Raw genomic sequence first — 5,687 nt, 5'->3', positions numbered from 1 at the left:
AAGGCCGCTGGCCACACTGCACTATATTGAAAAATTAAAAAAGTATAAAAATGGGAAAATACTTCGTAATTATTCTTGCTTTCTTTTTATAACGTGATTTCAGTAATATATTTTTCGAAAAGAAGGAAGTTGTCACGTAATCTTTTTTTACGTTTTATATTTAAGGTTTTATAACGAAAATCTAAAAACCCACGGAGAATTTTTTTTATAAAAGTCGTCCTTAAGTCCTCTAAAAATCGTTTTTTGAAACCAACGTTATTGAGAAGAAAGCAAGTTTGTTCTCAACATAATAAAATTTTATATAGTTCAAACTCCTACGCATATAAAAGCATAATATATGAACTATATTTTTGACATTTTTACATAAAAAAAATTGAAAATTCCGCCGTTAGTACCTGATTGTCGGAAACATTTATTGAAAGACTTACTTTTCGTTAAAAACCTAACAATTATTTAGAGTAGATTCATCTGATCTTAAAAAAAACCAATTATTCCTTGTTAGCAGATGAGTTAAACCCGTTCTTGAACTTGAGGATTTAAAAAAAAAACTAAATTAGGTTTTTTTTTGAAAATTTAATTCAAAAATTTGATTTTCGGCGTATTTTGCACCATGTTTTGTCTTGCAAAATAAATTGTTATCAATGCAACAAAAAATCCATAGTTCAAGTTAGTTCAACTCATCTTCTAATAGGAAATAATTTGTTTTTTTTTTGACGTTAGATTAATCTACACTGAGTAATCGTGACTACCGAAAAGTAAGTTTTTTTTTCAAAAAGACGTTTCCAAAAATTAGGCGCCAAGTTTCAAGGGCTAAACTCTTAAAATTGTTAAATAAAAATTTGAAAAAATGCAGCTCAACTGTTGTACATATTTTTACATACTTAAGAGCTTATATTTAATTAAATTTATGACGTTGACAAAAAAAGAAAGAAAACATGCTGTTTTTAGGCTGCGTGATCCATGTAACCCTTTAAGGGGTTATGTGGGTCAAGTAGACTAAAAACAGCATATTTTTCTCTGTTTACAACATAATAAAAAGTTTATTTAATTCGAGCTTTTAGGCATGTAAAAGTACAACATTTAAAGTATATATTCTGAAATTTTCTTTTAAAAATTCAGTTATATAGAGGGATCTGATTTCTGGAATTCGGAGACGTTTTTGAAAAAAAAAATTAATTTTCTATGGACAATCTTGAAATAAGTTCATCTGAAATCCAAAAGCCAAATATTTCCTGTTTAGCTAATGAGTTAAACCAGTCCTTGATCATCATCATCATTTTCAACCGCTTCTTCCTATTGGGATCGTGTTCTTGAACGAAGGATTTTTGAAAAAAATTATATTCGAATCTTTGAAAGACTATTCTACAACAATAGCATTTTTGAACTATTTTACAGATTTTACACCACGTTTCGTCTTAGATTAGAGAATAAGTTATGATCAAGTAAACATAAAATCCTTCGTTCAAGGACTAGTTTAATTCATTACCTAACAGGAAATATTTACGTTTTTGATATCAGAAAACATAGCTCAATGGCTGAATTTCGAAAATTTTTAAATTAAAATTAAGAAAATATAGTTTAAATCTTGTTTTTATGCCTAAGAACTTGAATTATTTTTTTTTATTATGCTAGAAAAGAAATTTGGAAAAAAATCAGTTTTTTAGTCTGCTTGATCCTCGTAGCCCCTTAAGTAAATTTTCGTTAAAAAAAATGTCAAAGCTGGGAATTTTCAGAAGAATATCATTAATTCTCTAAAGACTGATAGTTCTTTCTGCCTTGAATGGTATCACGGAATGAAATGTTAAGACCAATGCTCCATATTGAGTTTGAGAAAAATATATAAGCTACAAAACACTTTGATGTTCTTGTATATGACAATATACAATAGTGATTCATTTTACCATATCTAAATTTGCGCGTTTATTATCAGAAATGAATAAAGATAGGTGTAATAGTAAAAATGCACCGTGTTCTACGGATCGGAAAGCACTTAATCAGGTATTGCATGGATAGTTGGTTCTATATATTAAATATTTACTGTAGTAGTTTGGTAAAAAGTAGCGAATAATTTCTAAAAATAATTTTATTTTTAGCCAATAACATGGGAGACAATGCACTGGCCCGAGGAACACTGACGATCGTTCCTTATCAATATACAAATTGTGCATAGGCTAATCTATGGTGAAAAGTAGGACCAGCTTTATTATCTCATTTTATTTTTTACGTTTTTTTTTCAAAATAAAAATTGCGTACACCCCCCCCCCCCCCCAATAAAATTTGAGATTTAGCCCCCCCCCCCCCCTAAACGAAATCCTGGGTACGCCCTTGCCCGCCCCCTACAGAGTTGTGAAATATCGGATATGGAAATCGATCAGTGAATCTAAATTGATCAAATTGATTAATGATAAGACCCACTCCCTAAGCACTAGTTTGCAGAGGGAGCAATAAAATTATTCATCATCATCAAATTGATTAATGATAAGACTCAATTCCATTTGAAAATATGAGATAAAGCCCCTATTTCAAAGGTGCCAATTGCCAATTCAAAGGTACCCCACTTCCTTGTACTTCTGTTTCTTTTAAATTTAAATCAGCAAATAGAAAATTCCAGCTAATAAATACATATAGAGTGGTACTACACTGAGAGAAATCCGAAAAAGTTAAAATAACATTCCGGAAATGTTAATTTTCCCTACAGTATAGATCCAAAATAGGTGTAAATATTACCCTTTTTGGGTGTATTAGGGGTTAAAATTACCCTTTGTCATGTTAATTTTACCCTTAAAAAGGTGTAAAATTAACATTAAAAAATGTTGATATATTTTTACACCTAAAGAGTGTTAAAATTATGAGGAAAAAAAGTTAATCGTACCCCCTTTTTTCTCAGTGTACTCTAATTGAATTCATTGAATTCGATCCGTAACAGAATATTAGAAAACTTCAAATATACAAAATCGTTCAATTTATTCACTTTTATCAAAATAAAAACTGAATAACTCAGAGTAAATTCCCAACAGAATCATTGCAGTTTCTCACATCTTGCAGCGTTCTTATTGAACTTTTTTCTCTTCCATCATCCTCCAAAGTATCTTTGTGATAAGCTCTTCATATCCCTCAAAAAATTCTTCACTTAGCACAGCCAAACCCCTTTTTCTCCTTCCAAATGGACTTTCTCAAACATATTGCACATAGTTTTGTGATGACATTCAATTCACTTTGTAAATAATAAAAGTGTTTTGTGAAAATATTTTCTCTTAAAATGCTTTCCGTTCATTTAAGTATATTGAATATCCTTCATCCAAAGAATATCTACAAAGACAGTTGCATGTTGTCCTTTTGAAGGGAGTTTTAACGCAAGTGTTTTTCCTTTTCACAGAAAAGAGCTTCACCGGGCAAAAAGGACCTTTTAGTGTTGAAAGAGTGCATGAAAACAAATAAAAGAATAGATGGATGCGATGTCCAACAAACTGCATTAAGTAATAAAATTTGCATAAACTTATATGACCCAAGGACATATTGCACAAGTTAGAATTCATAAATGTTTATTGATGAAGCACTTTTGTACAGTTTTCCGTTAAAACTTTAATTTAATGTAAAATGAAAATTTTGATATTGCGATAAGATCAAAATTTTGCAATTTCAGCAAGTTATTTTCAAGACATTATTGGAAAATTTAATTAAGAACCTTCTAATATACAAGCAAAACTTAACCAATCAATTTAATAATCACCAATCATTTAAAAAATAAATAAAAATCTTTACATTGAAGATGGATGGTGCAACTCAAAGGTACCCCACTACCCTTTAGTATGTTGTAGTAAATTTTAGTATGTTGTAGCTTATATCAAGACCTTTCCAGAAAGTATCTATTTTCCAGTGCATGTTAAGCATTTACCTAGATACAGAGGCTCAAAGTTTAAAATTTTGGAACATCCATATTGAGCCTAAACAGAAGTAGATTTTGATTCTCCAATAGTGTCTTGGATAAAAGGTAAATGGAACTCTACTTGCACAAAAAGTCGTTGATGTTCGAAGTATTCAAATTCAATTTTGAATTTTGATACTATATTTTCGAACAAGGTGGGGAAAATTTCTCAAATATCACACTAAAAAGCTAGCAAAAGAGTTACTCAGTGATTATGGAGTGATTAAATAATGGGACAAGAACAGTAAACGTCGTTGTTCTGTTTTTTTTTCCTCACAATAATGTGAAGACCATCACATTTTGACACTTGAGCACTTCGAAATTCGAACAGGATGTATCTCAGCCACCTTGCGGAATTATCAAAAAGTAAGAAAGTCTCTTTTTTGGATCTTCAAATAGATTTTCGAATTTTTCCAGATCTACTTCTGTACGGGAAGATTTTGGTGATCTTTATTTTATAAACCTGAATTTTGAAACCTAAACGAAATGCCTCAGTAACCATTAAAAATAGTTGAGGCTTTTATTTTATATATTTATTTACTCTTACACAAATAAAAAAAAATAAACGAAAAGTACATTAATTAATTTTTTTATTTCTATTCATTTTTTCATCTTTGCAAGAATAATTCTTCAGATCATCAAATAATATGCTGTTATAAACAAAAACATTACTTTTCTTTTTGTTTGTTCATTAGATCTCATTGCCTAACGATAGCGCTGCCTTTTTGTGATGCTTTCGATAAAAGATGCTCACCGTAGTTCTGTATTCATGAAAATGTCAAAATTTTGATCTTAGAGCCCCAGTATCCAGACAATCGCTTAACCTAGGTCAGATTTTATATATGTTCTGAAAAGGTCTTGACATCAACTAAAACATACTAAAATTTCAGCTCAATCGGATGGGATTTTTGTTCTGACAGTTGTTCAAAATGGTGGACAGAAACGTCAAATAAAGATGGCGACCATACTCTCTTGTAGATCTCGGTCATTTTATCTTACCCATTTAGCCAAATACTTCTATAATAAAGCTTTAGAAACACCATTACATGCAATTTTATAACATAAATCATGCGTTTTTTGGAAGATAATAGCAAAAAAAAGTATTTTAATAAAAATAATTAAGAAAATCAAAATAGATTATTGTATCCAGATAAATTTAGAATAGATTTGGGCAATTTACTACTCTAAAATCGATTTTGGAATTGCAGCTTCAGATAACTTTTTCACGGAGCCGTTTTTTGACAAAATACCTATACTAGCATTTCATTGACTATTACTGAAACTACAAGAATCCTCTTGAGGATCATTGTACCTTACTTGGTACATAATATATCCCTATATAATTTGACTTGGTAGATCAGCAGTAGGGGAGATAGGAGTAGAATTAGCCAGCAAATGAAGCTTTTTTTCGCGCGTGATTTGCGAAAAAATGATAAGGTTTGTCTAATGTTTTTATATTTCATAAGTAGCATTGGGATATTAGCTGTATGAAACAGTGTAGTCCAAGGCTTTAAAATCCTTGAGTTTTTCTAGAGAGAATAATGAAAATAGTATGACACATTGGCTATACGTGCCCCGGCTTGGCAATATGGGGATGTGTTCCTACTTTCATTAAAAAATACTTTGCTCGATGTACATTTTAAGAAAAGCGAGAAAAATCCACTGACTAATTCTACCCCTATAGGAACCCCGGTCTCCCCTATAGCTTTCCGGAAGTGAGCCCTATTGCCCATTCCAAGTCAGCCACGAATCTGGCGTCCTC

Source organism: Phlebotomus papatasi, chromosome 2 (genome assembly GCF_024763615.1).
Source record: "Phlebotomus papatasi isolate M1 chromosome 2, Ppap_2.1, whole genome shotgun sequence".
Lineage (NCBI taxonomy): Eukaryota > Metazoa > Arthropoda > Insecta > Diptera > Psychodidae > Phlebotomus > Phlebotomus papatasi.
The sequence above is the reverse complement of the archived record's forward strand: the minus strand, read 5'-3'. Positions refer to the sequence as shown.